Source organism: Zeugodacus cucurbitae, chromosome 3, assembly GCF_028554725.1.
Source record: "Zeugodacus cucurbitae isolate PBARC_wt_2022May chromosome 3, idZeuCucr1.2, whole genome shotgun sequence".
In the NCBI taxonomy this organism is placed as follows: Eukaryota; Metazoa; Arthropoda; class Insecta; order Diptera; family Tephritidae; genus Zeugodacus; species Zeugodacus cucurbitae.
In genome coordinates this window covers 8,132,557-8,150,182 of record NC_071668.1, presented here as the reverse complement: position 1 = coordinate 8,150,182, position 17,626 = coordinate 8,132,557, and the positions used below count along the sequence as shown (strand labels likewise).

The following is a 17,626-nucleotide window of genomic DNA, read 5'->3' as shown; positions in this document are numbered from 1 at the left end:
GTATTAGCCGAAACGATTATTTACCAATGTGTAAACGTTTTAATAGGCAGCAGGAACCAAACATACAAACATATAATGCCTGAAATCATAATAATGCCTGAATGCATTTCCAAAACCACACTTGGCAGCTGCTCTGATCTTTTGCACTCCACACTACACGGGCTGCTTGCACCAACTCATACAACTCAACTATCTCTTCTATTTGTCTATTAGGTATAATAGATTTATTTGTATTTGTGCTTTGCTTGTCGGTGATTCACCCACTTTTTTCCGCCTTAAATGGCTTCATTGCCGAGTTGTGAACTCTTGATAGACTTCAGATGATTTTCGAAATGTGGATGAGGGTAGTATGTGGCGGTTGCTTGTTAGATAATTTGCTTATTTACTTGAGACAAATAGACTTGCAACATTTGTTGCAAATGCTTGTACACACTCCTATGCTATTGCTGAGCACTCCTCGGCTGTATTGGTCCATATGTGTGGATTGCATAAATTGCTTGCGGAAACATTATGCTTTGTTTGGCGAAATTGTTTTGTGTGCTGGAGAAATTCGGTATGGAATTTTGAAATTATTAAATACATACTTACATATGTACGAGTATGTGCATGTGAACGTAAATTAATTTGTGCATATTTGCGTTTGATTAGTGGAGGCAGGGCATTAAGCAATTATGTGTATTTGTGTGTATGTAACTGTATTGTATTTACGAAGTTAATCGACTGTAAAATTAGAATAAATGTTTCTTTTAGAAAAAGGAGCCATTGGTTAACCAAATTTAGGTTGACCTATTTCACTAAAAGTTCTCAAATAGACCACTATTGAATATCTAGTATTGCTCGTGAGAACATAAAAATCATTAACAGTAATGACACTTAAAATGATTTCGAACTGAGCGAAACCAAGTCTTCTTGTCGAGACTTTTACTAAAAATAATTTATTCGAGAGAGAACTTTTCCTTCTTCATTGTACCTAGGACCGTTTGTATACTGGGAACTAATACAGTTTGGTGTGTTAAGTTAGATTAGTTGGCAGTTTTAAGCCTAATCCTATGGATCTGGAACACCCATATTAACTCAATTATATTTTCGAACAACTTGTCTGACATTGAAATAGTTTAGTAAATTAAACGATCTATCGAATCTTAGCTTAAACTCCAGCTTCTAATGCTTTAACTAAAATAGCTTTTTTCGTGTCTTCGACCTTCAGCAAAGGCCATTCTTTGGCTAAAGCACTTCCAGCAACTACATCTCTGTTCTGCTTACTAGCTTGGTTCCGGCATCCGATGTTGTCTTTGGTTTCTTAGATTTAGGTTTAGCTGCACCTTCAGTACTAGTGCTGGCCTTTTCCTCTAGACCAAGCTTTGCTACTGTCTTCGACATATCCCATCTAAAGCTCGTTATAAACGACTCCTCTGGCGTTTCTGTTATATCCGAATTCATATGTTGTACCCACGAGTGTTGGGTCCGCTTGCGCATAGTCTCCGCTACGCAAGTAAGGCTATCTATATACGTTCAGCGGGGGATTCAGTCAAAAAAAGTCAATAAAAAAGTAATATTTAATATCTAAAAGTTAAACAATTGAATCTATCGAAAGTCCGAGATCGACAAAAAAACAAAATCTTAAAAGTTTCAAAATCGACTCTACCGAAGTTCGTGAGTCTGGCAGGTCTCCTCAAATCTAACATTGAAACGAAAACCATGGAAACAGAGTAGCAGAACAAAATGTACCTTGCTACGAAAATTTCTGGACATTGGCCATGATTCTCAGAACCTGTTTAACTCCTAATGTTTTCGAATAAATTAAAGAATCTATAGTTTTAAATCGACGGAGTTATTCTCAAGACGTCTGGCATCGATTTTACTACGATTTTTTTCATGACATGGAAGGAATCTAATGGAGAGCGCCAACTACTGGAACAGGCATCGGTTCAGGTTCTGATTGTAGATAGTCTGAAAGTTTATCCACTACAACTCGTGGACCATTTATGATGGGGGGTACTTATATTGGATTGATTCATTCGGTGCTCGGAATATGAAGTTCATCTTTCGCTTTTGAGCATTTTAGTCATTATATATGAGTATATACTTCACTATTTGACATGACATAGACGTTTTCTTGAACAGCATATACTTCCCTGGCCGCAACAAGTATTACCATTAGTATTTGCGAAAATAGTTTTCCTCTTAAGTTTTTAGTAAAATTAAATTTCCCTCTATTGAACAAAAATGTAAAACCCCCGCTCTAACGAATCCACTACAAACTACACTACATTAACTAGATATTAAGTAACCGAAACTGCTTAGCTACAATACAATACCGCACAACACCCCTGATACCGCAGGTCGGCGCGATTTGAGCTTATCTCCCGCCGAAATCAAAAACACGCGAAGAGCTTGGTAACTGGTACGCTGCAGCACCGTGCCGCTGGGGCATGTTAGGTGGGATACAAAGCGCGAATGTAGACGGTGCGATTAGCAGTCCGTATTTGTAATCATATATGTAAGTAAATGTATTATATACATTACAACAACAATGCCAGCTATATTTTGTACTGTCTGCCACTCCACGACGGGTTTAATGCAATTTTTCAAGTGTTCAATTCGCTGCTGATTTCCATTTATTCTCAGCCGAAATTATCGCCTGCAACGATCGCTACATGCGCTTTTAAGGAAATCCAAATGCGCTGCGAGCATTTATTTCAACAGTCTGACGCCTTTTTCTACGTCTTTTTCTCCTTTCTTTAGGGGGTTGCTAGCCACTTAGTATTTAACGAGCCAACATAGAAATTCAGTGAATTTTAAATTTATTTATACACAACTTCTCAGTCCGGGAGGGAGACTTGGTAGTGGTGAATTTAAGTAAAGTACGAGACGAAGCTTACGTGACTCGTTGCAATTGTGCAATCGTCGTGCACCATTTATTTGGATTTGTTAGCTCCTTCGAGTGTCGCCGCATTGTCCTTTCGCTGTGTGGTGTTGTTTCGTTTGGCGTGTAAATTAATCAAATTGTTTGGTAACAATGAAGACAGCAACAGCGGGCTGGTTAGACGCGCGCTTCGGGGCTTAAAAACACACACCATACTCAGATAGGCATATGTTGGTGTGCGTTGTGCGCATAAATCCATTTAAATGTCTCAATTTGTTCAACTGACCGCGTTGCACTTTACCCTTTCACCTGTCACTCGAAATTTCGTAGGCGTTTTCTCACCTTCGATTCGTCGATTTACTTCGTGATTTATTTAGGAATTTATTCGGAAATAAAATTTCAACGCTTTTCATTACTTTTGAGGTTGTCGAAGCCAAAATAAGGGTCTGTGGTGATTAGTAGAGGTTGCGGTACAATTCTGTACATTCAAGAAATTGTAGTTCAATTTACAAACACTTTTCGGGAGCTAGTGCGTCTATATCAAGACCCATAGTATCTTCATTACCATATTAATTTCCTCTAAGGAGGAATGAACGCATTTTTTTATATGGAATCCGTATGAATCGAATCGAATCGAAGTATTTTGGAAATAAAATTGTCCATTTAACTAAGTTTTGAGCAAATGGATCACCGTATTAGATTCTGCACGGTTATTAAATTTAGGAAACAAAACCTTCTACTCTGTTAGCTAGGTGGCAATTAAATATTGTTGTCGATGGTATATGTACGTGTAAGCCACAATTGGTTGAGAACGCTTGAGATATATCTCAAAGTTTTTAATATTATGTTGATATGGATTCCAGCGGCTCGAGACCCCTGTGCGACCGGGTGTATCTTGTCTGACAAAGGTACACTCTTTCAACTTCCTGCAAAGGGTCGTTTACTAAGTAACTTCGTTTAGTGCAAATTAAAAACACTTCTTTTTACCTTTTCTATTGATCAATTCTGACCTCTTCTATTTAAATGCCTGACATGTCAGAATTAATCGTTCAAAATAAACAATTCCTTTGAAATCCTACTAAAGAGACAATATAACTTCTTTTGGTGACTATCGGCCTTCGTTTGAGTTGGATTTTCAGCAATCTCTCGAGTTGTTATTCAACGATTTGCTTCGACCAACGACTATATTTTATCCACATTAGCTTCAAGAATCCTTTCAAGATTGCTGAAACGAAATTTTGCAAACCAATTAACGTCCGGCCAAGACGTCTTCTCCATAAACATCACATAATTTTGGCTTTGCTTGAACTACATTTTTACGCTTTTGATAGTAAAACAGTAAAATATGCCGATCGATCTTCCATTTTCGATAGGGCAAACTAAAAATATTCCAAAAAATTTAACAAACTTCTTTACAAAATAATCTTACAATCTTATAATCTCTGTATTTGAATAGCTGGATATGTATAGCTATTCAAATACATATATAACGGTAAAGCGGGTATGAAGTTGGCTGCGAAAAGATTTAATAAGATCTGCTGCTGTCATCAAATGAAATTACATAGTGAACGACACTAATATCTTAAAACATCAGTTCTCCACATTACGAGGTGTGTTCAAAAAATAATAGGAATCTTCGTTTTTAAAAATATATATATATATAGTCAATTCGATTCTGTAAACCCGTGAAATTAAAATTTTACAATTCCCGTTATTTTATGAACATACCACATATACAACGGAAGTCTTTGTTCCCCTCCAATAGAGATTATTCTTATTTATAACAAATTTGTTTAATTAGAAAATGAACTCGGAGGTTGGGAATAGACATTCAAGGCTGTATTTCTTGACAAATATTTCTGATTCTGTCACATTTGGTATAGAAAATATTTGTATATTACTTTAACCTTCAAGAAGTCGCGCGTAGTCTTTTCGACCGCCCATGGTGAAAAAAATATTATAATTTTTGTGTATATAATCCCAGATATTTGGTAGTTCTAGTAGCTTGAGGTTAGTTCATTTCCAATCGAATGCACTATTTCCGTCTCTTTTTAACGCTTGTCGACTGTTTATAGCGAGCATTTACTTCAGTTGCCTCTCGTCGTCGAAAAGACTACGCGCGCCTGACGTCTTTTAGTTTACGCGCGACTCTCTGTGCACATTTCCTGATATAATAAAGTGTTGCAGTTATTGGTAAAAATGGCTAAAACAAGAATAAGTGAAAGTGAAATAATGAAATTTCTCCTAAAGGAAGATGATGAAACTTTAAGTGATGAAGGATCAGAAGTCTCTGACCACTTATCTGATGTGGAATGTAATGAGGAATCAGAAATATCTGAATGTAGACTAGATGTGGAATCTGATGAAGAAATGGAACATTCAAACGAAGAAAGTAACTCGGAAGAGGAAAACATTCCTTTGGCTGATAGAGCTGCATACTTCATGGCGCGTGATAATGTTACAAAATGGAAAAAATCAAATAGTGATAGAGTCAGGTATCCACCCCATAATATTCTGACTCAAGAGGCTGGTGTTCTTGGAAAAGGCATGGGCGTAAAAACATCTATAAAAGCATGGGATTTGTTCATATGCGATAAAATTATAACGACAGTAGTAAAATATACTAACGAATTTATACAGAAAAAAGAAAGCGCATACTCCAGAGTTCGAAATTGTAAAACTACCGATTATGTTGAGATTCGGGCCCTGTTCGGATTATTATATATTGCTGGAACCTTACGAATGTCTCATGAAAACTTGGAGGATGTGTATAGTGATGCTACTGGTCGAGACCATACGGTATTTATTTGCAATGAGTGTTTTGTGACCGATGAATCTGATGAATCTAACTATTGAACTATTCTAACTTTCTAATAAGATATTAATGTATTTACATTCTTTTCAATGTATTCTATGCATTTTTATGTTTTCCCCAAATTTTGAAAAAAATTTGTTTGGTTTTGTGTTAAGATTAATGAATTTACTTTGCATTCAATGAATTATATTACTTTTTATGTTTTTCCCTCAATTAAAATGACAAAAAAGAATACTATTCCTGTAAAATATTATTTCATGATTACATAATAACTAAAACTAATAAAAAAAAATGAATTCCACAACTTAATCCACTTTAAATCTCGCATTTCAATTGAGGCGTCGAAAAGACTACGCGCGACCGCTTTTGTTACAAAAGATGGCGCGCCCGCTTGAAGGTTAAGGGATCGTATTGGATCTAAAACTGACATACTTTCTTGAAAGACGAAGAAAAATTTTTTTTTTCAAAAATGACTAGTCCATAACTAGACACGTTAGTCACTAGTTACTTTAATTACAATTTTTATTTATATACGCATTAAGGTGGTCCTTAAATGGTTTAAAAATGTATAACACATGTTTTAAACTCTAACCTCTAAATCGATATTAGTGTCAGTATTAAATTGTATTAATAATTGAAAATAGTTAAATCAAGTATATATATACCACGGTGGAACTCGAATCACCATAATCCACAAAAAAAAATTCGAGTTAGAGAGATTAGAGATTAGATTAGAGACTTCGAGTTATAGAATTTTCAATAAAATATATAATTTTTCAAAAAGCGGTAAAATATAGATTTCCATACAGTTTTATTAATTTATTTCGCATAAAGTTGTACATACAAACATCCGTTAAAACATGTTTTCTGTAATTTTGTTTCTTTCAGTTTGCTCTTGTTTGGCTCTGGTCGTCTGTTACTCCCTCTTGGTTACATGATTTATGAAAACCATAAGTGTAATATCATATTTTTTGACTCCTCCATACGAAATAGAGCGACTCTTTTAAAATTCTGCCTCGATAGTAAAATTTTAAATTTTTTATTATGCTCTGGTCGAAAAATTCTTTTTGTGGAAGGAAATTTGTATGAACTTTGACCTCTATTGCCAGTTCAAAAGTTCGAGTTATGGAAGTTCCACTGTATATGGTTTTGTACAAAAATGTGTTGCTTTGTAATGAAATCTAAAATTTGATCAATGTGGAGCATATTTTTATACTTTGTAAACGGGTTTAAATGGCTTATGTGATATATGAGTCCATAATGTGGTACCAATTGATGAACTGATAATAACGAAAATGTTCTTCTAGGTTTTTAATGAACATCCTAATGTACATATTTAGTATTACAAACGACATTCTCTGAGACACGTTCAATTTAGTAAATGTTGTTTCCCTGTAGAGAATACCTGTTATAGATAATTAACAAAATTAATCATATAAACATATACACATACACACAAACACACATACCTTCAGTAACATATATATATAAATTAAGCAGTGTTTTTTTCTATATACAAACAAATCAGTGTTGTTTCTCTTTTCTAGCAGCGTGTGCTAGGCAAATCTCAATCAGACAAAAATGCGTGAGCGTACACAGCGCTACTACCGCTAGTAGTATATGTTTAATCTTTTCGTTAACAAACAATCACAACAAAACACACAAACATATAGACAGACAACAACATTGCATTTGATATGGTTGTTGTTATTTTTCGTGTTCTACACCTCTTCAGTGCGTTTAGTAGACTTTTTAAATTGTTTTTTATGCTTTTTTTGTTAATGTTTACGGTGCTCGATTTTTGTCATTGCCCATGTTGTTGTTGTTGGTGTTAATGTTTTAGTTTTTATTTTATTATGCCATGCTGTAGATATGTATGCAAGTTGTTTGCTTTGCTTTGTTGTTTCGCGTATTGTGTGTGAGGCGATTTTTATTAGCTGTGCACGGTGTTGGGGAGACAAACGTTAAGAGACCCTTTGGCGCAGCGGATAGCGCGTTGGACTTCTAATCCAAAGGTCGCGGGTTCGATCCCCGCAAGGGTTGTTGTTAAATTTATAAATATTTTAATAGACAAGTGTGTGCACAAATCAATTGCATAAGATTTACGCATAGATAAGTGATATATTTGATTATATATACTCGTATAACATATCAATGAATTGTGTAAATTAATGCGTTAGGCGCACTACATAATCGTGTAAAATGTCGCGTGGTAAGATATAGAGCATATGAGATGTCGTCGCTAATCGAAATTGTATTTATATCATCAACTAATCTAATCTAATCACAGCCAATACACATTCGTCTCGGTTTTGTTGTCATCAAATCGCTGCAGTTGGCTGTATTTATAGCTACTTTGACGTTTGAGTTATTTTTGTAGACATCGATACTGTATTTGTAAAGTATAGACGTTTAGTTTTCGTGATATTGGCAGTTTTCTATCATTTATATTATTTTTATCAAAGCAATTTCACTTGGAAGTTTTCGTAAAACCAGAAAAATATTTGCATATACGAGGTGCGTTCAAAAAACAACAGGAATTTCTTTTTTTTTTGAAAAAAAAATATTTATTCATTCGTCTATATTAATGCGCTCGCTTCAAAATAGTGCTCATTCGATATGATGCACTTGAGCCAGTGCTTCTTCCAATCGTCGAAACACTTCTCAAACTCGATTTTTGGTATAGCCGTTTGCTCTTTTAGCGATTCCATCTACAAATATATTTGTAAAACGGGGACCTTTCGGGTTCTCCTTATTTTTGAAAATAGGAAAAATCACACAGGGTCATGTCTGACGAATATGGAGGCTGGGGCATCGTTATTGTATTGTTTTTGGCCAAGGATTCACGAACAATCTACGAAGTGTGAGCTTTTTTAACAAACGAAAATCGCCAAGCTCTTAAAAACACGTTTAAGCTCAGCGAGATCTTCGAATTGTGTTCAAAAGGTGTTGTTTTTAGACAGGCAGACAGTTATGGCATTTGTTCAGTATCGGATTTTATATTCAAAAGGTGAAAGATTGTTAGAAAAGTCTTCTTACGTGGACCCTGTTGAGAGAGCAATGACGACCGATTGCTGATTAAGGTCTTGATGCTCCTCCAGGTATGTTTAATGAATCAGTTGGTTGGTTGAGTGTCGTTAGATATATTCCTCCAACTGTTTAAGGTGTCTGTTTATACCTTCCGAGGCGGTGTTTAGTGAGTTGGGATGATTTGACATTTGTTCGGGATTAGATTTACATATAGGCAAGAGTTGTAAGAAGTTTAACCATCAGATTGAAAGATTGGTGTAAAGTCTTCTATTTTCTATTGAGATTCTATTGAGAGTGCAGTCGAGATCTACTACTGATGAAGAGCTTTATGTCTCTCCAGATATGTTTCATGAGCCAGTTGGTTGGTTGAGTGTCATTGGATATATCCGTCCAATTGACTGAGGTGGCTTGTTATATGGTTCCAGATATGATCTTATCGTTAGTGAGTTGAGGTGGTTTTTCTCTAAAGCATTCGGACAGTTCCATTTCTTCATTTTCAATTTATTATGAGAGCTTTCAAGTTTCAAGTTCCAGTTTTGAGTTCTAATACGAGGTATTTCAAAAATTTTCGAGGTCTTTGTACTTTAGAGCTGATCCCAGTAATTCTTATCGATGCTTTTACAGTTTGAGTGCAATCGCTATTTATGAAGATCGATGTACTTTTGGTACTGATATTGAACAATAGGACTTAAATTTCCGTTATCAGGGATTTATTTAACCGACCTCGTATGTACGTATCGGGAAAACCTATATGCAACTTAAAACCTTCTCTCCCCCACTATTCAACTTTACGTATATGCTTGCCACTTATTTGATTTCTGGAAATAAAACACGACTGACATTTTGACATTGGAGCAAATAATGAAATGAACAAAGCGTAGAACAAGCTTGTACGAGTCATTTGATAGAAAAGCGTAAAAATTCGCTTTCATTTTGCGTTTATTTTACAATGAGCTGCCGCGCTTTAGAAATCATTTAGCGGCACCAACGGTTCATATAAAGTACACTGCGCACAATTATAATTAACCGGAAATTGTGCACGCGCCACAAACGCGAGCGCGTAGCATAATAATAGGCGCGGAGGCGCACAACAATAACCGACATGTCAAACTGCTAGTAAAATGAGTAGTAAATAATTAAATGAACTTGTAAATGGAGGGGCACACACACACCTCTATGTTTATGTGGGCTTTAAAGGATATTTTAAGACAGAGATTTTGAATGCCAATGCCAACAGGAAGACGCATAGAGTGTGCCAAACTAAATAATATAAGCGCATTGTATAACCAACGCCAACGCCGCTGCGTCGACGAAGACAAAAGCCATGTGTCAACGACCGAGAGACGCGCACTCAAAGAGCCCACAACACATATGGAGTACTCCATATGAATTTTGTAAGGATATAAGTATGTATGAAAGGTCTCATTTGTTTTGCAAGCGTTTCCGGTGACTGCTACGAAAGCGAAATTGAAATTGAAATACCACTCGATAGCACAATTGCTTCGGGAGGCATACGAAATGCCAAATGCGAAATCAAAAATGTCAGTGACGTATTATTGTTCTCAAGTGCTGCAACAAGAAGCGCAAGGATACGCCTGCCAAAATGCTAAAATTATGATAAAGACTTCAGAAGTATGAAAAAGTGGGTTGCGATGACTGAAATCTCGGTAACGCCCAACTCAAGGTGCAACAAAACGCTTGCGCCCAAGATGTTAACGGTGCAACGGTACGTGCTGTCATATTACTCCTTCTAGCACATGTCCTTTTAATTGAGGGGTTTGTAGCAACAGGGTGGTGGCGCTAGAACCGGTTCATGTAAAGTGATCATAACGCTTTTGTATCCTACACACATTTTCTTGTAAGAATTTGCGCTGATCTCTCATACGCTATCCTTTCTTGAAGCATAAACACTCCACTTAGCTTTTGTTATATTCTATGGATGGCTTTTGATTTGGTTGGCGGCAGCTGCGCGGTACAATGAACCACTACCACTGACATCACCACCGACATCACAACCAAGATCACCACCAGCACTTTCCTTCATGCCGTAACAATGATCGCGTTAGCTCGATTGCATTTGGCGCACACCTTGCTTCCTGTTTCTTTGCGCACAACGCCTTGTGCCGGCTGTCTGCCTTCGCTCGTTGGCATACCGGAAGACGCGAGACAATGAGTGCCTCCTTCTACAGCGTTGATAGAGCAGCGCTTATGAAATTTATTTGCAATGTCTTAGGAGAGCGCATTGCTTTGGCATTCAAGGGCTGTTCTTGTAGACGCGTGCGCTAGCACCGATCACCGCAAAAGCAGCAAATAACAACAAGTACAACAAAAGCGTTGAAAATTGAAGGCGTTCTTTGTAGACGCATTTGGTATTGTGTCTTGAAGAGCGCTCGTCTGCTTACGCTTCTGGCTGCATGTCGCATATGTAGCAATTAAGAAAGGACATATGCATTTGCGTAAGGCGAGATTTTTAATTTGAGCGCGTGCCTTTAGATGGGCGTTAATGTCGCTCGCATTTTATATGTACATCTGCTCATTTAAGTATACTAGATGCTCCGCGGAGAGGCGTTACAAGGTGCTCAAACTCAATCTCAATCTGTAGTACCATATTTGCACTTCACTTTGGTTGACAGCTGTGCGCTCTCTTTCTTGTTGACAATGCGGATTTTACGCTGTTGCATTTGTGAGCAATTAGCTCTTGAATTACGGAAAAATTGCTCTTGTATTGGCACAAATAACAAAATTTAAGTAAATATGACAGTTAATAATGAAAGGGATTTGAAATGTCAAAGAATTGTGTCTAATGAATTGAGGGAATTTAGATACAATACTAAATTCCACATTTATTTATACTATGGAAAGGTATTTAATTTAAAACTGTAAAGTCCCTCCAAATACAACCGCTTCAACCCAAACTATGTACGTATATTTATGGGCTTCTAATCATACTCGTCTTAACTATATTCCTCTATTTCGAGGGTTCGTGAACTGGTGCTCGTTTACACCAAAATGTTAATATAAGAGATAAGTAGAGTTGTCTCGAAGAAGACTCGAACAATAATAGTACCGTCACAGATGTTGCTGCCAGGGGCCTGACCCAGATGCTGAAATATGGCTAGGTATTTTCTTCGTAGATCCGCTCGTACCCGACTGATCTTACAGAAAAAAAAATTTTGGAATTGTATTCCGCTCTAATTGAGGTTTCTTATAATTTTGAAAATGTTCTATCTAGAAGTGTAAAGACTAAATCTATATTCATCAGAATATGCAAAGCTGCAAATTACAAAATTTCAATCGGGAGTACACATCATCTCATCAAAATCCCCGGTTTTTTGAAATTCAAAATTTTCGATTTTTGAAAAAACGAAAATTCCTGTTATTTTTTGAACACTCCTCGTATATGAAATGTAATGAATGTAATGAATGAGGAATAAGCTTTATCTTACGATAAAGATAAATCATTTGTGATTATTTCCAAGAGAAGAGCACCAGAATCTGTGAGTTATTGATCACTAAATGGTCGTAGATCTAGGCAAAGTGGAATCTAGAATTTCTGAAGTGGCTTCCTCACCCTCTAAGAGTCGTTATTCTTCGTATCACCAGTATTTTATTCCTTATACAGTCTTGACTGAGATGCTCGAATAGAGATCTAAGGATTAATTAACTTCCAGCACTCTATACTCCTTTCTACAATTAACTGCAAAAGTGCCACTTAGTTATACCACAAACGAAAATAGCAAATGACTTGCCTCATACTACTAATTGCAACACCACAGCCCACCGGATATTGGGCGCACCGCCAATAAATCATCATAACGGAAATAGTCGTACATGTCTATTTACACAATATGCAACAAAATAAATAGCCAATAAATATGGCAAGTGGCCATGAGGACATTTCAGTTGCTAAACAACAACAGCAACAACTTTATAACTTCCGTTACATTTTGGACACACCAACCAGCCAATAAAGCCATTTTTTCTCTCTGCCGCCTGCAAGTGGCTGCCAACGTCAAGCCAATTTGCTCTAACTCCAACCTCAATCCATTATATGTACTCGTATGTATTCGGGTGTGTGTGTCGTGCCTTCGCCGGAAGATGTTCGAATTATGTTTGTCGCGTGCGCTAACACGAACGACGGCGTTCAATTTGTCACAATTAATTGTATAGCTGCCAAAAACGGAAGTGGCTATGAAACAATAACAACAAACGGCGGCAGTAGCTGAAGCGGGTGAGAGTGTAGAAGCGGAACTATATTTATTGTCATTTAAAATTTTTTCCATTTACTACTTCCCTTTATTATTGTTGTTGGGTTGGTCAAACGAGCATATAAACGCTTTTCATAATGCGCTTAAATTGTAACAACAACAACAGCAGCCAGCAATTCATTGAACGCACCCTTTGCGCCCATTTATGACGGTGTCAGCACGCCTACCACCACCTCTTCGGGCTAACTAGCTAGCTCACACGCTCAGTGATTATACGCTCACTTGTCAGCGCCCGTTAGATAAGGACGAGCGCGTGCACTATGCAGTATTTACATAATTGTTAGTAATAAGCGGGTCCAGAATACCTTATTCCAAATAGAAAAAGAATTGAAAAAAAAAATTGTAAAAAAAAGAACGCCGACACACGTTCCAACATTTGACTTGTTTACTGCTTCTAAATCAACAACCAAAAAAATATAAAAAATTCTGTTTCTATGTACATTTGTATGTCCTCTCCGCACGCTGGTGCGATTTTCTCAGCGCCAACGCGATTTGGTAAAGCGCCGAACAACCCTTCAACTATCAGTCGTTTGACAGTCTTTTCTTGTAGCGGAAGTATCATGTTTGTATATTTGTCAGGTGTGTGAAAGAGCTACGCAAACATTGCCGTACTCCTGGCGCTCTCTCTATTACAGGAAATACAATATTGGCTATTTGCATACGGAGAAATAGTTCAACGAACAAATAGCTAAATATGTACATATTTATTGATATTTCCATTGTAATCTTACACCTTTCATTGTAATTCTTACCACTTTCTAGCAGTATGCTCTCACTCTTACTTTTTGTAAATATTGTCTTGACAAGTACTTCACATCATATCCTTACGCTAATTAGTTATAATACATAAACAAATATATCAAAAGCAACCAGCCATTGAAATTATTCAAACCCGATACTTGAAAAAAGTAATGTCTCTCATTTAGATCAATATGCGGTGGCTTTTAGAATAATTGTTGTCAGCTGAACTTAAGAGTGACGATGAGACCTTTATCCTCTTGCTTTGAACCGCTCGGATGATTTTGTTCAATATCCACAAGCTCCCAACATATCCCCTGACAGAACGTGTTCAAAGTTCTTTAAATGTTAGTAAGGCAAACGTTTCTTTACTACTAGCTACATGCGTTGATTAGTCGGTTAAATTAGGAAAATGTTAGATGTGTGGCTACACATAACATAGATTATTGGCTCATTGCAGCATCTAACCCATACTTAACATCCTCTCTAAATTACTTATAATCTTGTGATAGTGGCAAAAGAGTAAAAAAAAGGTTTCCAGAAAAGGTGTTATCCATGTTATTCACTAATTAAAAAAAAAAAAAAATTCATGGTCGATTGTTTTAGAAGACAAATATCGGTATTTAGGTTCTCCAGTTTCACTAGCAATTGTTTTTTCTCAAGCTTCACTGCGAAATTTCCGCAACTCTTAAGATAATTCCAGCGATATATGAAAATATTCTTGAGTAGTAAGAATTATGGTGTTGTTTTGACGATTGGAATATATGGAGAGCGTTGTTCGATGAACATACTTGAGTGGATATACAAATAAGCTCTTGGTCTGATCATGCTTTGACTCCCAGAAAATCATTCATTACAAGAGGATTTGTGAAGGTGTTAATACCTTATCTTAGGTGATGTTCCGGCGACATTAAGAGGCTGTCACAGTTCGAAATGTCGTGTGTTTTCAAAACTGTAGCTTATTTGTGACTTGAGAATTTTCTTTTGGTTCTGTACTTCGGTTAGAATCGCAGTCATATAATGAATGTAGTCTACCGAAATTTGATCCAAGTATCCTTTACAGAGCACAGATCCTTCTGGCCTAAAGAAAAAAGGTCTACCGAGCTTCTTCCCCTTTGGTTGTAGGGGTTCTAATTGGCCATTGTTCCTTCGGGCTTCTCGCTGTTAGGTTAAACATCTTATCGGATGCTAACTGTAGAAACTGCCTGGAGGAGGACGAGGTGAAATCATCTCAACACTTTCGTCTGGAATGTTCCGCCTTTGCAAGATTAAGACAAAGATTTCTCGGTTCTCACTTTTAACCGCGCGAAATAGCGGATATAGAAACCAAAAATCTCTGCAGATCAAGGGATGATTCTGGCTTCACAAAGCACTGTCTTTCGTAGTCTACCGGTGTTTGCCTCCGGGAAACAGCCATACAACCTAACATATCCTTTTCTGACAGTCGGAATTTTAACTGTTGTGAAAAGGTTTGCCGTTGATTTTATTGTTCCGTGGCTTGTTTTCTTTCTCGTTTAGGAAGGTTGTTTAAATGTACTTGATTATCTTCTTCGAATGTAGGATGTAAATATGTCCTTTACTTGTCTTAAAAATCAATATTCCAGATAGGTTAAATACAGACATTTTGCTAGTGGATGAAGGATGCCTCCTATAATTGTCTTTAAAATCAATATTCTCGGACTAAGTGTGGTTACAAATTACCCCCAATACCCAGGCACTCTAAAGTGAGTGTCGGCTTTTCGGATTATTATGAAAACAGTATGTTCGCGATGTCTTACAAACCTTCGAACACAAAACTTTGGCTGAGTTTGAGCGACGTCGCGCTCAGATTCATATTCGAAATCCCTATAATTATGTCAAAAACACTCATCCACCAGCAAATAATTTTGTAAACTTGCCAACGCTTAAAAACAGTAGCCGGGCAATGTTGTTGTTGTAAGCCCTTTAAATGTTTTTAGAAGTTCCCAAAAATCTCCAACCGTTGCATGAGCGTTGACATTAATTTTAATCCCATTTGTCTGCCAAATAATTGTGACATTTAAAAACTGGTGTGTGCGCCAACAAGAACAACCATTGCTACCTTTTTACACTACACACGCGCACACACAAGGCGTTTAAGCGTCGTGGTTGGTGTAGGGTTTTTGGAGTTTCAGCAACAACAAAAATCATTTTGATTTTGTTGGTGTTGGCAGTTGTTGTCACACCCCTTTCTTTAAGCGCCCACCTTTCTTTTTCTGTGGCATTATTATTATTATTACGATTGTTATTGTTGTCATGCACACATTTAATCGGTTTGTTTATGACATTTCTATTGCTTCCGCGCAGCGGTAACAGCGATGATGGAAAAGGATGTGAGTGATGTGAAGAAGCAGTGGGAAAGGAGTGTGAGGAGGATGCGCAAAATGTGACCGAGATTCACTTGCCAAACCGACAATGACAGCCGTTTAGCATTTGCTTATTGCGGTTGTTGTTGCTCTTGGTTCTTTGTTGTTGTTGTATAACATAGTAAACACGCGCCGCAATGATTTTTGCTACTCGCAGACGAAAGTTTTTATTTGGTCGTCACTTTTTTTGCTTGGCACTGCGGTCGATTTGTAAAGAAGCACAAGCCTCAACCCGTCGCTCGCACCCACTTGCCGCTTCTTTGTGTGCGCTTTTGTTTGCACCTCGTGCGGTTAAGCTTGTCATTTGCTGTACGTTAAGCGTTCGGCTGGGCGGATTGTACTGCGCTGTGGGCTTGTGGGCGTCTGTAGCTCGTGGTCCATAGCTGTGCTATTACCACTGCTGTTAATGGTGAGCTGTGATGGTGGTGGTGGTTGTGGTGTCTCTTAAGTGCTCTCAAACAAAAAGAACACATTTGCCAGATTTCCATGTTCTATGGTTTCCTTGTCTTTGCTTTGGCATTTGTTTTCGTTTGCCACCCCAGCACGTCCCTGCCGCTAGCTCGATAGCGCTTCGCACCCATTACAAAGCCCACACCGCGTTCGGTGTGTGAATTGTAATTACAGTGAAATCGGCTTTTAGCACTTGTTCACATCCACCCATTCAATCAGAGTTTCCACCAATTCGTCTGCCAGTCGTTCGACCGTAACGTCAAAGCGCCCATACGTAAGCTCGTCAGTCCGTCAGCTCGCCCATTTTTCGTACATTCGTATTGCTCTCCACGTCTTTAGTTCTTTTTTTGATTGCAAACTCGCCTCGACTTCGCAAATTGCAGATTTCCTCATATGTCATGAAATTCTTTTCGCACATTTTCCATGTAATTGGCTGCCGTTTGCTCTTGCTTTTGTACTCTTCGATTGCGCTGCTTGTGATTTCGTTGGTGTTTTTGTTGTATTATTGTTGTGGTTGTTAACATATTTCGCCCGCTTACTTATTAACACACTCATTTAGACGCATCGCCGTACATATGTACGTCAGACGGAGGAACGTATGAATTTTGACAGCATTCAAGTACGTGTCAAAATTGTTGTTCTGTCAGCTCTGGGGGGAGTGTGAGTTAGCAACTGTTGAGGTGTGGTGGGCGTTGCAGCAGACACGGTATTTATGGTTCAACACAAATTATATGTTTGTTGGTATTGTTGTTGTGGGTGGAGGGATGTACCTCTGTGGGTGCTTAAGACTTTATTAAGTGGAAGTGATTTGATTTCCCGCATATCCGTGCTGGAAATTAATTGATAATAGATATGTCGAAAATAATGAGACTTGAGGAAATTGAAAATATTAATGACACCGTTATAATTAACACTTCATTTATTTCATATACGATTATACATGAGCTTATCCGAGTAATTTCAGTTTGGATTAGATTAGAGAGCGTTTAGGGTCTGTAAAGTAGTGTACTTTGTAATTTTTCCAGAAAAATTAGGTGTTTTGGGTCTAAAGAAGATTTCTACGTGCGTATTAAAT

The 17,626-nt window shown here is 37.4% G+C and overlaps 1 protein-coding gene and 1 non-coding gene across 2 annotated transcripts in view; both read left to right on the top strand.

Annotated features, from left to right (window-relative positions):
* The window catches only part of LOC105215289 (fez family zinc finger protein erm), a 66,976-nt gene that overhangs the window by 18,623 nt on the left and 30,727 nt on the right, over positions 1 to 17,626 (top strand). The gene's annotated exons all lie outside the window — the stretch shown is intronic.
* Positions 7,652 to 7,724, top strand: Trnar-ucu (transfer RNA arginine (anticodon UCU)). Its single transcript has one exon. It is a non-coding gene; the product is annotated as a tRNA-Arg (tRNA).